We start from the raw sequence: 18,420 nt of genomic DNA, 5'->3' as shown, positions 1-18,420 counted from the left end.
TCAGTAAAAGGTAGAATAAGTCAGTACAAGCAATTTGCAGTAGTTTTTTTTTTAAAGTAACATTTATAGTTTCAGAGCCGTTTATCCCAAAGCATTCTCTTTGTCAAGGCAAAACGGAGAGTAAAATATAAGAGGATGATTCACTCTCAGACTTGAAAGAAAGACACTCACAGGGACATTAGACAATGAAGCCAGCTCATTCCAAATCTATCTGTGGTTCATGGAGATGACAAGGATCTTTATTTCCCTGGTTTCAAAAAAGGCATCAATCACATTGAGAAAGAGTCAGTTTGTCTTTTCACTTGCACCCTGTAGGGTCAGGAGTAGAGAAGGGTAGAGAACCAGCACTTGCTGAGCACCTGCTGTGTGAGATATCGCCGAGTAATTAATAACTTACCCTATATCACAAAAATAGAAAATATGGAGGCTGGGAGCTGAGGAGTATTTATATGTTTGTTGTCAGACCTCTCCACCTCCACCCTCCTACTAAATTACAATATCTGTGGAAGCAAGCAGCCCATCAGTCTGTTGCTAAATCCCCAGAGCCTAACATGTTAGGTTGGTGCCAAAGTAATTGCGATTTTTGCCATTACTTTCAATGGCAAATACTGCAATTACTTTGGCACCAGCCTAATAGTACCTGACACATAGAAGGAGCTCAACAAGAATATATTGAATAAATGAAGAAATGAATGAGTTCCTTCTGACTTCAAAGCCCAGGGTTATTCCACTTCATCTTGCTTGTAGCTGGAAAAACAAAACTCAAACAGTGGTTGCCCTTAGATTTCGAGATGTCTGCTATGCAGTGTATTGATATCAGGATAGTATTTCTTCCTTTACAAACAAAATAGTTCCCTTCCACGTAAGTTTGCATTGAAAAACTACCCAGTGACATCAAATTCAAAATGTATACCACAATTTTTGTTAGCAAACAAATCTAGTTCCCTTAATGATGATTGACCACTTAACTTCTACCCCTACAGTTAATGTGGGAGCAAATTGGAAAGCAAAGTTTAGCAGAAACAATTACATTATAATGGAAATTCTGAGGAATATCTCATACTGTTTTAGGTTTGCTTTGGCTGTGTTTGCAGCCAAAATTCAGTCCAGTCAATCAACCAATTGTTTCCTCTGCATTACACCAAAGGAGTGGTTGTTCTAATTTTTTTTTCTTTGTCACTGAATTGATGAATTGCTTTGGCATCAGGTAGGTCAGGTAGTCAGCTTTTATCTTGAGAAATAATCATCTTCTGCTGGGAGAGCTATTCGGCTGTGTGGTAGTGCTTTATCATAGGCAGCGCATAAGTGGTGCTGTTTGCAATTTGATAAACGTGCACTGTAAGGCTCAGAGGTCCCCAAACACAAGTCTCATATGTAAACCCAATCAAATCATGCTGTTAACTAGGGAACTGAATTGTCATTGCTCATCCTTCTCTGTCTTTTCCACTCCTCTGTAAAAAAATCCTCATACCTCATTCTGTACAAGCAAATTGAGAGGCGTTTCTCAGTTGTGGGTAGCATTAAGATGAGCATCAAATATTTTCTATCTGCTTTAAACTGAATTTTTGGTGGGGAAATACCATATTAAAACAATTTTATAAGAAACTGGAACATGGCGAGTGTGGTGGCTCACGCCTGTAATCCCAGCACTTTGGGAAGCTGAGGTGGACGGGTCACATGAGGTCTGGAGTTCGAGACCAGCCTGGCCAACATACCAAAACCTGGTCTCTACTAAAATTACAAAAATTAGTTGGGTGTGGTGGCATGTACATGTAATCCCAGCTACTCAGGAGGCTGAGGCAGGAGAATTACTTGAATCTGGGAGGTGGAAGTTGTAGTGAGCTTAGATCATGCACTGCACTCCAGCCTGGGCAACAGAGTTGAGACTGACTCCATCTCAAAAAAAAAAAAAAAAAAAGAAGAAAAAACTGGAACACTTTCAAAGGCTTTAAGCACATATCAAAATACTGGGGAATATCTAAGAAATGCAGAAGGATAGCTAGTTTTTTAAAACTTTTCTTTCCCAAAGCCTTTGGAATCATAACACTTCAGGTTAGGAGAAACCAGAAATGTTGCATGTATGTGCAACACACACACACACACACACACACCCCTACCTGTCTCTCTTTAGACACTAAGGACAAAAGTTAATTGTTTTAATTACTGCCGACATTTCTGCAGTGGATATTAACTGCATTTTAAAAATTATGAAATTGAAGCAGAAAAATTAAGCAACTTGCCATAGGTCCCATATTTAGTAAGTGGAAGAATTAAAATTGGAACCCAGTTTTATCTCTATATCTTAACTACTACATGCACCACCACACTTCTATAATATTCCTGCCAATGTATGCTTGAATTCCTTTTTGAGCCAGTCCATGAACTCAGTTTATCCCATCCTCAGACATCTCTATTTGAATTGCCTACTCTATGCAGTGAATTAAAAGTTGTCTTTCTATAACTCCCGCCTAGTGATCCTAGGTCTGGCTTGAGGCCTTTCTGAGTAAGTGCAATCCCTCTTCCAAGTGACAAGCTTTTGAATATTAAAAGCTGGTAATCATGTCACCTTGAGCTTTCTTTCTGGAGCCTGGGTAAATATTCCCAGGTCCTTCAGCCATCTTTTCTATAACACGGTTTCGTTTTCTTGGTTACTTTCTATCGTATATGTCTTCCTCTTAAAATGTGGCTCAGTATTACTCATAAGATTTCAGCTTTCGTCTGGCCTCCCTAAGATGACCAGAAATCTTAGCACCCTCAATCTATTAATGCATTGACTGAATTAAAATTTCTCTCCTCCCCAGCAATCCTGTTTTTAAATCTATACTTCATGGGAATGCAGCCTTGCCTCAGAGTCCCCCAGACCCCACACACAATGTCAAATCTGTAACAGTCCTTTTCTAAAAATGCAAAGCAAATCCTACATGAAATTAACCAGAGCACCCAATGGGACTCTATTTTATGAAACTTAATCCACTTTAGTGTCCTGCTTCTCTCCCTAAAGCCTCATGGTCCAAGCATCCTCTATCTTTAAAAAGTCTATAAATCCTTAAATGTCTGCCACAAACCCGGTTACTCTCCCAGGAAAGTACATGCATATCTCATTTTATTGTGATTCACTTGATCGTGTACTGCATTTTTTTTTTTTACAAACGGGAGATTTGTGGCAGCTCTGCTTCAAGCAAGTCTATCAGCACCATTTCTCCAACAGCATGTGGTCACTTCATGTTTCTGTGTCACATTTGGGTAATTCTTGCAATATTTCAGATGTTTTCATTATTATTATATCTGTTATGGTGACCTGTGATCAGTGATCTTTGATGTTACTATTATAACTGTTTGGGGGTGCCATGAACCACTCCCATATAAAACTGTGAACTTAATTGATAAACGTTATGTATATTGTGACTGCTCCACTGACTGACCGTTCTCCCATCTCTCCCTGTCTCCTTGGGCTTCTTTATTGCCTGAGATACAACGATATTAAAATTAAGACAATTAATAACCCTACAATGGCTTCTAAGTGTCCAAGTGAAGGGAATAGTCGTACATCTCCCACTTTAAATCAAAAGCTACAAATGATTTTTAGTGAGGAAGTTATGCCAAAAACAGATAGGCCAAAACTCATTCTCTTGCACCAGTCAGTTAGCAACACTGCTAATGCAAAGAAAATTAACATTGTTAATGCAAAGGAAATTAAAAATGTTATTCCATTGAACACATTAATGATAAGAAAGTGATATGAATAATGATAAGAAACAGCATATGCAGAAAGCTTTAGAGATCTGGATAGATCAAACTAGACACAACATTCCCTTAAGCCAAAGCTTAAGCCAGACAAAGGCCCTAATCTTCAATTCTGTGAAGTCTGAAAGAGGTGAAGAAGCTGCAGAAGAAAATTTGGAAGCTACCAGAGGTTGATTCATGAGGTTTAAGGAAAGAAACTTTCTCTATAACATGAAAGTACAAGGTGAAGCAGCAAAAGCTGACGCAGAAGACTCAGCAAGTTATACAGAAGGTCTAGTTAAGATCATTGATAAAGGTGACTACTCTAAACAAATTTTCAGTGTAGACAAAAGTCTTAATTTGGAAGAAGATGCCATCAAGGACTATCATAGCTAGAGAGAAGTCAGTGCCTGGCTTTGAAGCTTCAAAGCACAGGCTGACTCTCTGGTTAGGAGCTAAGGCAACTGGTGATTTTAAACTGAAGTGTTCATTTACCATTCTGAAAATCCTAAGGGCCTTAAGAAATCCACTCTGCCTGTGCTCAATGAGATTTTATTGTTTTAAATTTTATTTAAACACAATGGATGACCTCACATCTATTTACAGCATGATTTACTGAATATTTTAAGTCCACGGTCAAGACTTACTTCTTTGAAAAAAGATTCTTTTAAAAATATGGCTGCTCATTGACAATGCACCTGGTCAACCAACAGGTCTGATAGAGATGTATAAGTGGATAAATGTTATCATGCCTGCTAACACAACGTCCATTCTGCGGCCTATGAATCAAGGGGTTAATTTCAACTTTCAAGTTTTATTATTTAAGAAATACATTTTGTAAGGCAATAGCTGCCATAGACAGTAATTTCTCTGATGGGTCTGGGATAAGTAAATTGAAAAACTTTTGGAAAGGATTCACCATTTTAGATGCCATTAAGAACATTGGTGATTCATGGAAGGAGGTCAAAATATCAACATAAACCAGAGTTTTAAGAAAGTTGATTCCAATCCTCATGGATGACTTTGAAGAGCTTGAGACTTAATTGAAGGGAATAACTGCAGATGGGATGGAAATAACAAGAGAACTAGAAGTGAAGCCTGAAGGTGTGACCAAATTGCTACAGTCTCATGAGAAAACTTGAATGGATGAGAAGTTACTTTTTATGGATGAGCAAAGAAAGTTGGTTTCTTGGGATGCAATCTACTCCTGGTAAAGATGATACAAACACTGCTGAAACGACAAGACAAGATTTAGCGTATTACGTCAACTTAGTTGATAAAGAATGGCAGGGTTTACGAGGATTGGCTCCAACTTTGAAAGAAGTTCTACTGGGGGTAAAATGCTATAAAAAATTCATATGTCACAGAGAATTCTTTCTTGAAATGTGGCAAATTTCATTGTTCTCTTATTATAAGAAATTGCTGGCCAGGCGCGCTGGCTCACACCTATAATCTCAGCACTTTGAGAGGCCAAGGCAGGCAGATCACGAGGTCAGGAGATCGAGACCAACCTGGCTAACACGGTGCAACCCAATCTCTACTAAAAATACAAAAACAAAATTAGCCGGGCGTGCTGGTAGCCGCCTGTAGTCCCAGCTACTTGGGAGGCTAAGGCAGGAGAATGCTGTGAACCCAGGAGGTGGAGCTTGCGGTGAGCTGAAATCATGCCACTGCACTCCAGCCTGGGTGACAGAGTGAGACTCCATCTCAAAAACAAACAAACAAACAAAAAAACCCCACTATATATACATATTTTTATATACTTATATAAATATAACTGTATATATTTCTATATATCTATATAAATATAACTGTATATATTTATATATCTATATAAATATAACTGTATATATTTATATGTCTATATAAATATATACTATATATAGATCTATATAAATATATACTGTATATATCTATATAAATATATACAGTATATATTTATATAGATCTATAGAAATATAACTATATATTTATATAGATCTATATAAATATATACTGTATATATTTATATAGATCTATAGAAATATAACTGTATATATTTACATATCTATATAAATATAACCGTACATATTTATATAGATCTATATAAATGTAACCGTATATATTTATATAGATCTATATAAATGTAACCGTATATATTTATATAGATCTATATAAATGTAACCGTATATATTTATATAGATCTATATAACTGTAACCGTATATATTTATATAGATCTATATAACTGTAACCGTATATGTTTATATAGATCTATATAACTGTAACCGTATATGTTTATATAGATCTATATAACTGTAACCGTATATGTTTATATAGATCTATATAACTGTAACCGTATATGTTTATATAGATCTATATAACTATAACCGTATATGTTTATATAGATCTATATAACTATAACCGTATATAGTTATATAGATCTATATAACTATAACCGTATATATTTATATAGATCTATATAACTATAACCGTATATATTTATATAGATCTATATAAATATAACCGTATATATTTATATAGATCTATATAAATATAACTGAATGTATTTATGTATATCTATATAAATATAACTGTATATATTTATATACCTACATAAACATAACTGTATATATTTATATATCTACATAAACATAACTGTATATATTTATATATATCTACATAAACATAACTGTATATATTTATATATATCTACATAAACATAACTGTATATATTTATATATATCTACATAAATATAACTGTACATATTTATATATATCTATATAAATATAACTGTATATATTTATATGTTTATATAAATATAACTGTATATATTTATATGTTTATATAAATATAACTGTATATATTTATATATGTTTATATAAATATAACTGTATATATATTTATATGTTTATATAAATATAACTTTATATATTTATATATGTTTATATAAATATAACTTTATATATATTTATATATATAAATATAACTTTATATATATTTTTATATATATAAATATAACTTTATGTATATTTATATATATAAATATAACTTTATGTATATTTATATATATAAATATAACTTTATGTATATTTATATATATAAATATAACTTTATGTATATTTATATATATAAATATAACTTGATGTATATTTATATATATAAATATAACTTGATGTATATTTATATATATAAATATAACTTGATATATATTTATATATATAAATATAACTTGATATATATTTATATATATAAATATAACTTGATATATATTTATATATAAATATAACTTGATATATATTTATATATAAATATAACTTGATATATATTTATATAACTTTATATATAGTAATATAACTATAACTTTATATATATTTATATAACTTTATATATAGGTATATAACTATAACTTTATATATAGTTATGTAACTTTATAGTTATATAAATATAACTTTATATATACTTATATAACTATAACTATATATAGTTATATAACTATAACTATATATAGTTATATATAGTTAACTATATACATATAGTTAACTATATATGGTTACAGTTATATAACTATATATAGTTAACTATATATAGTTATATAACTGTAACCATATATAGTTATATAACTGTAACCATATATAGTTATATAACTGTAACCATATATAGTTATATAACTGTAACCATATATAGTTATATAACTGTAACCATATATAGTTATATAACTGTAACCATATATAGTTATATAACTGTAACTATATATTTATATATATTCATATAACTGTAACTATATATTTATATATATTCATATAACTATAACTATATATTTATGTATATTTATATAAATATAACTATATATTTGTGTATATTTATATAAATATAACTATATATTTATATATATTTATATAAATATAACTATATATTTATATATATTTATATAAATATAGCTATCTATATATATTTATATGTAAAATAACTATATATATCTATATATAAAATAACTATATATATTTATATATATAAATATAACTATATATATTTATATATAAATATAACTATGTATAACTATATATATTTATATAAATATAACTATATATATTTATATATTTATATAAGTATATATATTTATATAAATATAAGTATATATTTATATAAATATAAGTATATATATTTATATATTTATATAAATATAAGTATATATATTTATATATTTATATAAATATAAGTATATATATTTATATATTTATATAAATATAAGTATATATATTTATATATTTATATAAATATAAGTATATATATTTATATATTTATATAAATATAAGTATATATATTTATATATTTATATAAATATAAGTATATATATTTATATATTTATATAAATATAAGTATATATATTTATATATTTATATAAATATAAGTATATATATTTATATATTTATATAAATATAAGTATATATATTTATATATTTATATAAATATAAGTATATATATTTATATATTTATATAAATATAAGTATATATTTATATATTTATATAAATATAAGTATATATATTTATATATTTATATAAATATAAGTATATATATTTATATATTTATATAAATATAAGTATATATATTTACATATTTATATAAATATAAGTATATATATTTACATATTTATATAAATATAAGTATATATATTTACATATTTATATAACTATAAGTATATATTTACATATTTATATAACTATAACTATATATATTTACATATTTATATAACTATAACTATATATATTTATATATTTATATAACTATAACTATATATATTTATATATTTATATAACTATAACTATATATTTATATATTTATATAACTATAACTATATATATTTATATATTTATATAACTATAACTATATATATTTATATATTTATATAACTATAACTATATATATTTATATATTTATATAACTATAACTATATATATTTATATATTTATATAACTATAACTATATATATTTATATATTTATATAACTATAACTATATATATTTATATATTTATATAACTATAACTATATATATTTATATATTTATATAACTATAACTATATATATTTATATATTTATATAACTATAACTATATATATTTATATATTTATATAACTATAACTATATATATTTATATATTTATATAACTATAACTATATATATTTATATATTTATATAACTATAACTATATATATTTATATATTTATATAACTATAACTATATATATTTATATATTTATATAACTATAACTATATATATTTATATATTTATATAACTATAACTATATATATTTATATATTTATATAACTATAACTATATATATTTATATATTTATATAACTATAACTATATATATTTATATATTTATATAACTATAACTATATATATTTATATATTTATATAACTATAACTATATATATTTATATATTTATATAACTATAACTATATATATAGTTTTATATATATTTTATATATATAATATATATGTTTTATATATATAGTTTTATATATATATATAGCCACAGCCACCGCAACCTTAAGTGACCACCACCCTGATCAGTGACCAACACCCATCAATGAGGCAAGACCCTCTACCAGCAAAAAGATTACACCAGCAAAAAGATTAAGATTACACTAGCAAAAACATTAAGATTACACTAGGAAAAAGATTAAGACTCAGATGATTGTTAGCAGTTTTTAGCAGCAAAGTGTTTTTAAATTAATTATGTACATGTTTTAGGCATAATGCTGTTGCACTTAATAGACTACAGTATCTTATAAACATAACTTTTACATGAACTGGGAAAGCAAAAAATTTGTCTGACTTGCTTTATCATGATATTAACTTTATTGTGGTAATTTGTAACCAAGCCCACGATATCTCCGAGATACGCTCATACTCCAAGACTTTTCTTGCTTAATTTGTCATTACTGTTAAAAAGGTACAGTCACTCATTACCCTTGCCATTGCTGATGAGGCCAACCAGGAACAGGTTCATGACTCAATTAACTGCACATGAACTGATCATCTCTGGAGTGGCTATTATTAACTACAGGGAAATATATATATATATGTGTGTGTATATATATATATGCTTCTTATCAAATGGGGCCAAAACAACCTCATCGTATATTCTTTTTAGATGCAAGAATGTTAGTCTTCAAGCTCCATTGTGTGAGAGAATTGTATTTGTTTTAACTTCTGAACTTTATTTTTAGTGCAAGTCTCCATTTGACTGGGGATTAATCTCAGGCAATTCAAGGTCTCCCTTCTTTGGGAGAAGTTACCTTTAGTTTGGGGGAGTTTATGGAGTGCCAGTGCTTTGCTGGGGAGAGGGCATCTGATTTGGGTTGTCGTTTATCCTCACCAGCATCTATCAAGCTGTCTTCCTCCTTGAGTCCCCCTCCTGGTTTTCAGTCATTGCTGCACTTGGGTTTGGGATATGTCATCTCAACTGTTGAACACAGGCCTTCTCTTGACACTTGGGATTATTCTTCCTAAGCACTTGGGATGATATTTTTTGCACCTTGCCACACAGAGCCACAAAAACTCAGTAAGGCTGTTTCTGCCTCTTTCCTAACTTGCATTCTCCCAATCTCTGGCACACACACCCTCTTAGGCTCCCTCTGAATTCCCAAACTTTTGAAATACAAAAATCAAGGAAAGACCCTTTGTTTCTCCTTTCAATGTGCCATTATTTTCTTGCGATGAGCTTAGAACCTCCTTTCTATTACCTAAATGGCAAAAAGAGATTGTAAGAATAAAAAATCATTTAAGTTGCTATCCAAAAAACATTAGTCTTCTGGAAGCATAAATTCAGGGCACACACAAAGATAGGAAGATTCACTCAAGTCCAATGGCTTCACCAAATGACAATGGAGGGAGTCGTGTAGTTTCATAACAAATGTGCCTCACATACCATCTTAGGCTCTCCTAAGTGACTTGACTGCTAATGGGACCTTTTCTTCCTCTATCTCACCATCTATGTTCTTGCAATAAACTCCTATCTTTGTTAACAATCTGTGCATGTCACTTCCTTGTGGCCCAGAAAAAAACTGACTGGCAGAATTAGTAAACAACATTATAGACTCCATAACACCTCCACATATCCACACACATACATACACCCATACACACACCCATACACACATACATATACACACCTTTCTGCAGCAACACTGGTTGGTAACTAGATATCTGCAATAAGACCCACTGTGAAAAGATAAACTGAACCAATCGGATTCTTGCTTTCAAAAGTTTAAACTGAGGAACAATCAACAGAATCAGATAATAATCATACCAGAAAACATGTATTGAGCAGATACTGTGTGGGAAGCATTGTGCTCATTGATTTATATGCATATTTCATTTAAACCTCACACCAATCATTTAAAGTTGGTATCATTACTGTCTTTACCTCATAGGTGAGCAAATTAAGACAGAGAAATCAAGTAACATGCTGAAAGTCATGTATCTAAAGCCAGGATTGGAACCCAATGATTCTGACTCCTGAGTCTAGGCTCTTAGCCACCTGTGTGACAAGAAACAGATGCAGGAAGAAAAGCCATAAACAGTGTTAGGGTCATAGTAAACTAACATTATGAAGAAACAGAAAATGTGTAGTGCCACAAGCTTGTGCAGTGATGTGGGGAATGGGAGGAAGATCTCATCTAATCAGAAGCATAACTAGATCATTCTGAAGAAGTGACATTTGGGCTGAGATCAAAAGGTTATATTGGAGCTAGCTAGTCACCAGAAAGTGAGAATAGCACCTGCACAGCCCCACGTGGGCTTGAAGGAAGCCCAGGATAGCTGGAGCAGAAAGAGTGTCAGGGAGACTGGTGAGCAATGACTCTAGAAAAGAAAGTAGAAGCCACATCATGCTAGGCCTTGTAAAGGATGTTAATAAATTTTACCGGGAATAGCCATCCCGCAAGAAGCAGTTCAAGTCCTGAGTTTCCATCACCTCTTACCTCAAGCAGTTATCATGGATGAACAAACAGGATTGCAAACTCACAAGGTAGAGTCTGATTTGTTCAACTTGGCTGAGGTATCTCCTGCTTATCCAGTCAGCAGGAGGGGGCAGGGTCACGTGTTCACCGGAGCCCATCAGTGAAGAAAAAGGGGTTTACTGCAAATATATGTATTAGACCACAGATTCCTGCATTCACCAGCATCTTTGAAATTACAAGATTCCCAGACATACTCAGATTTACCTGGGTCACTGAGTTTTATTGTAAAGATAAAACGGGACAAAAAAAAAAAAAAAAAAACCCTGAAGCTGACTTAATAGGCTTGGAGCCAGGTCTTATAGGAAAAGAAGTTTATTCAGAAAACAGCAGTAGCACCAACATCTACTACACACAGCAAAAGTTCTGGCCACTTGGTCCTGTGATTAACCTGGCAACAGTTATCCAATTGGAATGTTCTGCCATTAAATGTTTCTTGGTGAGTCTATGGCTCTGCTTCTACTTCTATTACTATGACTTAACTCTCTCTGTATCTTCTGTTCCAGTTCCCTAAGAGCAAGGACTTGTTGGAACAGTTGCCCTGTGGTTTTAGGCTTCCCTATTGAGGAGAATGCTTCTCAAGGTCTCCAGGGATAACCTAAAGAGGGTTGCCATTGCTCCAGTTCCATTTTTTCTCCAATCTGCTGAAGGCAACACAGTGGCGCTTTGAATAAAGGACTCAATCTTTGTGCAAGGTGACTATTGCCAACAGGAGTCTAGAACTGGCCACAAATATATTTAGTTTGACTTGCACAACATTGGCTCACACAGTACTTATTTAAGTTTAATGTTTAAGCATGAATGATTTTTGAATAGGGAAATTTCACATAAAAACTCAGATTTCCAGCTTTCCTTGAAAAATTAGAAAGCCAAGAAACACTAGCCACAGTCAACAGATACTGAGTACTATATGAGCCACTAAAAAGCACCTGAGCTCTTCACCAGAGTCCCTATGTCGGGCTCCTGTCAAAGAGTTTCACTCACTTACCTTACCCTTGTGGGCACTGGAGTTGGAGAACGCTAAGGTAAGGAGTGATGTGCAGTTACTTTAATCAAAAGGGAGTTTATGCAGAGGCAGCCACTTGAAGAGTCACCGCCTATAGTACTTCACCAATTGTAGATTCAGAAACTATGGCCAGTGTGATTTCATCACTGCTGGCAGCTCCTAGAGCAACTTTGAGACAGCCTCTCAATGCTGCTAGCTAGAATCCCTGCAAGCTGCTGCCAAATCAGCAATTGATCCTTTACTCATCCTCATAGCTTAACCCAGACGTGACCTAAGCATTTTAAAAAAGAGGCAAGGATATAGGAAGGAAGGCCTTCTAGCACATTGGCCCAATCCCATGTCACATCTTAGAGCTCATTCTTCTCTGCTCTAATAATGCCTATTACAAAACACAGTAATAATGGCATATCCTTGCCAAACTGCATGCTTCTTCTGGTTATCAGATGACCCAGAGGGGTAGATACACCTCATGCTGGTAAAATTGGACACTCACATTTGTTGTACTAGTACGTTCATGCTTCTCTCTTGAGACGAGATGCCACACAATCTAAGGTAAAAATCATTGTTTTACAGGCCAAATTGGTGTCTACCTATCTACCAGCCATATGATCCTGGGAAAGTCACTTAATCTGTTCCTGCTTCAATTTCTTTATCCACAAAATGTTGATAATATGTTTTTCAGTGGATACCCTGAGGATGAAACACAATGAAGGTGTACACTTACTTCTTCACCCCTTTAGGGAATGGAACAATCTCAAACTCAGCTGTTTTAATATTTAAATTAAAATAACCTCTCTCACCCCAGCCCTCATATTGTCATCATGAGAAGCTGCTTCTTGCCTTATTCAGGTTCCCATTCCCCCGAAGGCCTTCTTTAATGCAAGTGCTTTGTCCTGGTTTTCCGGAGAGAAGATCTGATCAGTCCTACCAGTGGCTGCATTTTTTCAAACCTGCTGCAGCTGTCAATGTCTTAAGGTGACAGCCACGTGGCCTCAGTGGTGAACTCATTACCAAAGCATCCCACCGTGCTGCCACATGCCCCTAAACTATGAAACCCAGGAGGCCCCGGAGCCTGCGGGCTGTGCCCAGCTTAGTGCAGTTGCTGTGGTCAGCAAACACACATCATGAATGCAGGGAGAGGCCCTGTGGGTCCAGGAGGTAAATACCACTATGGAAGCATCATCCTCTGCCCCCACCTCATGGTTCAGCTTCTGATTTTACAGATTTTCAAGCTACCCAGCTCCTTTAACAGACACTGACAATCATCCACTTTCACAAATCACACACCCTATCCAACAAAGCCGAGTTTAAAAATGTTTCCCAACTCAAAGCACACGGTGGCAGAACCATTCTCATGGGACAAAACGCCAAAGCCCCCAAAGGTGGAGAATGCCCCTCCTCTCCTTCTCAACTCCTTCCATCTCCCACCACTGGAGGAGCTTGTTTCCTCCCTGGAAAAACATGGAAACATGAAAAGTCCCTGCCGATGCTCTTCTTCACCCTGCGTTGTGATTAAAGCCTCCCCTGTGCCCCTTTTAGGGCCTCATACGTTTTAGACCACCTAATGACTTAGAGACAGGCTAAAATAGGAGTTATCTGACCATTCGAGTTTACATTTCTCAGCAATTATTTAGGACAGGTGTTGCTATGGTGTCCTGCCCTAAGGAAGATGGTGAAGCAGGTGGAGTGGGTAGAGCACAGGAGGAGAAAGAGTGTAGCAGCTGAGGATGGGAACTGATGACAGATCACCTGAGATCAGACCTCAGTTGTGCCACTCCCTTGACCATGTGATCTTGACAAGTCACTTAACCTCCCTATGCCCCAGGTTTTTCTTCTATCAAATGAGGCTATCACAAAGATTATAGGAATTAATATATGTAAAGCTCTTAGACCAGTCTCTGACATGTAAAAAAAAAAAAAAGAAAAGAAAAAAAAACCATAGCAAGAGTCACCTTTATTCCAGTTCCCAACAAGCTCCTCATCTCCATCTGAGACCACTTGAGTCTGGACTTTATTGTCCATATCACTATCAGCACTTTGGTTAAAGCTATTCAACAACTCTCTAGGAAGTTCCAAACTTTCCTACATCTTCCTGTCTTCTTCTGAGCCCTCCAAACTGTTCAAGCCTCTGCCTGTTACCCAGTCCCAAAGTCACTTCTGCATTTTCAGGTATCTTTAGAGCAGCACTCCACTCTCTGTGGTACCAATTTACTGTATTAGTCCATTTTCAGACTGCTATAAAGAACTGCCTGAGTAATTTACAAAGGAAACAGGTTTAATTGACTCACAGTTCAGCACGGCTGGGGAATCCTCAGGAAACTTATATTCATGGTGGAAGGCGAAGGGGAAGCAAGACACCTTCCCCACAGGGCGGCTGGAAACAGAAGTACTGAGCAAAAAGGGAAGAGCCCCTTATAAAACCATCAGATCTCGTGAGAACTCACTCACTATCACGAGAACAGCATAAGGGAAACCACCCCCATGATTCAATTAACTTCACCTGACCTCTCCATTGACACACGGGTATTATGGGGATTACAATTCAAGGTGAGATTTGTGTGGGAACACAAAGCCTAACCATATCAGTTTGTTTCCCTCATTTGGGGAACTCTCGCTACTCCATTCCTCCAATCCCTTGCTCCCATATAAGTGTAGAAATTTCCATGGAGAAGGACTAACATGGTACTTTTGAAAGCCAGAAGGAGGACACTGCATACCCGGCAACAACTGAGAAGACATGGCTTCCCAAATTATATTTTGCAGTCCTCAGATATTAATATATTGTTGCCAATTTTTACATCTAACTATATTATTGGAATATGCTCTTTGTTGCTTGTTAATAAAGGGAACTGTTTATGGTTGTTAAAGTTAAAGGGGCCCAAAATAGTATCATCCTTCTTTCTTATCCAAGGTGAGACTCTAATGAAAGAGAAAGAGTTTGGTAAATGAAGGAAAAAATATCAGATTTAGCTTAGCACAATGGTGCATGCCTGTAGTCGCAGCTACTCAGGAGGCTGTAGCAGGAGGCTTGAACCCAGGAGTTCAAGGCCATAGTGCACTATGATCACACCTGTGAATAATCATTACACGCCAGCCTGGGCAACACAGCAAGACCCTGTCTCTTAAAAAAGAAGTCAGATGTAATACTGATAATGCTGATACAGAAATGCTTTTAAGTATGCCGCTACACTGGGTTTACCTATACTGGATTGCACACTCCCAGTCACAGGCAGCTCTGATCTACCTTAGATAGGGCTTTTGCTGATAAGATTATCTTACAACCCAGGGGAGACAAAAAATTGTGCTTTATTCAACCAGGCAGATCCCAAAGACAAGGGAGCTATGCAGGGCTGTTTCTCCCCCACAGTCATCAATAGAATATCACCTCTCTCCACCAAGATGACATGTCTAAGGGACAGAAATAGCGCCACTAATTCTATATGGAAATATATGAATGCAGAATAATATTCCTCCTAATAATGATATTTACCTATGACCCTTCCACTTTCCAACCATGGAAGCTCAGTCGTGTTAATTTTTCTGAATTTTGTGACACTTTTAATGACAAAAATAGCTTTCAATTTGCTTCTCTTCACTGAGACCATTTCCTCCTTGGAATCTCTCAGAGGCTCCTCGATTTCCATGAATCTTCATGAAGGTCAGTATTTCCTGGGTCCCTGTTTTTGACCCTCCTGTAACTCTAAGTAGACTTTTAGGTGGTCTTAAAAGCATGTGTGATTTCACAAAGTATTTCTTGCCCCAAATTTTCTTTCAGTCAAGCTCCAGGATTATATAACTGATTTCTTAGTAAATATCTCACTGTGACCATCCCGTCTGTTTCTCACAAAGGGCTAGATCATGGCGTCTGAATCTCCAAGTCACAGGGCAGGGCCTGACACATAGCAGACACTCAAGCAAGAAAGGATGGAGGAAGGGTAATTGAGAGAAGGGATACAATAGAGGAAGAAGGGAGAAGGAAAGGGAAGGAAGAAAAAAAGAAAGAAGGAGAGACTGAAGAAGGAAGCAAGCCTAAGGAGCATTGCTTTCATTAGTAACGAAAGGGAGAAAACATTTATAACTAGACATGTTTCCAATGTGTAATAGCTTTCTGAATTGGGGGCAGTTGATTAAACTTTCTGAACTTCCATTTTCTCATTTATATAAAAAAAATTTGTTTCAATACATTAGTTTGAGAAGTAACCAAGTTAATGTCTGTGAAAATATCTAGTACATGTAATAAACACTCAGTAAATGTTGGTTACCTTAAGGTATGCATTTTAAATCATCAAAGTACTGCCGACTGCTGAATTCTTTAAAGGATCCATTGTACTTCGCTTCAGACTTGAAAACCCTGATTTTGAGTAAGACACCTGGATTAGGTCCCAAAGAGCCACCATATGGAAGAATTTCACTTGGGGCTCTTCCTATAAAACCACATCAAATATATAAATGTGGGCTGACTCCAATCTATCTTCAAGTGGGTGGGGCACCCACACTCACTGCTACAATTATGTAGTGGAGCAGCTCAGTGCTTATCTGAAATCTTGATAATTATAAAAGGAGTCATATAGTCTTAAATAGCTTCTAAAAAAACACTACTGTAAAACAGAAGATGACAGTGTTTGCCTCAAAATAGATATCCAAACCGTTTCCCTTTCATGATTGAAAACATAATAGTAAACTTAACTTCCTGTCCTGAATTCCTCATTAAACTTCTCTGTAGTTGAGTGAGTTTTAGAATTTCTCCCAAGCTGCAAGTCTTCAGTGACAGGCCTGGAATTTGGTGTGGAGAGAAGAGAGGCTACAACCAGGATTGGGAATCCAGATGTCTGCACTCATTTCCCTTAACCTGAAAACTGGCTTGGTAGGAAGCAAGAGGCTCTCAGTATTACATGTTACCTTCAAAATGGCCAGAGGGTGTAACTCCCAGCAATTTTTTTAAAGATTATGTGGTGTATTAGTTCTTTCAGCACAAGAATTTTATATATATGTATATATATATTTTTTTTTGAGATGGAGTTTTACTCTGTCACCCAGGCTGGAGTGCAGTGGCATGATCTCGGCTCACGACAACCTCCACCTCCCAGGTTCAAGCAATTCTCCTGCCTCAGCCTCCCAAGTAGCTGGGATTACAGGTGCCCACCACCAGACCTGGCTAATTTTTTTTGTATTTTTAGTAGAGACGGGGTTTTACCATGTTGGCCAGGCTGGTCTTGAACTCCTGATCTTAGGTGACCCACCCGCCTCGGCATCCCAAAGTGCTAGGATTACAGGTGTAAGCCACCATGCCCGGCCTTGTCTTAATATTTTTAAATCTCCACTCAATACCAAGCATAACTTCTGACACATTGTAGGTATAGATAATCATTAATCAAAAGAATAATAGGAAAATCAAATGAAGGGAAGATTTGAAAAAATAACCAAATGAATAATTGAATGATGAATAAATAAGAGCCTGAAGGACAGTTCAATAGGGCTTTTCATGATTTTACTTTTACGTTCAAGAGTACATCTGCAGGTTTGTTATATTGGTAAATTGCGTGTCACAGGGATTTAGGATACAGATTATTTCATCACACAGGTAATAAGCATAGTAACTGATAGGTAGTGTTTCTATCTTCACCCCCTCTCACCTTCCACCATCAAGTAGGTCTTGGTGTCTATTGTTCTCTTCTTTGTGTCCA

Source organism: Gorilla gorilla, chromosome 7 (genome assembly GCF_029281585.2).
Source record: "Gorilla gorilla gorilla isolate KB3781 chromosome 7, NHGRI_mGorGor1-v2.1_pri, whole genome shotgun sequence".
NCBI classification, from domain to species: domain Eukaryota; kingdom Metazoa; phylum Chordata; class Mammalia; order Primates; family Hominidae; genus Gorilla; species Gorilla gorilla.
Note: the sequence above shows the minus strand (reverse complement) of the source record.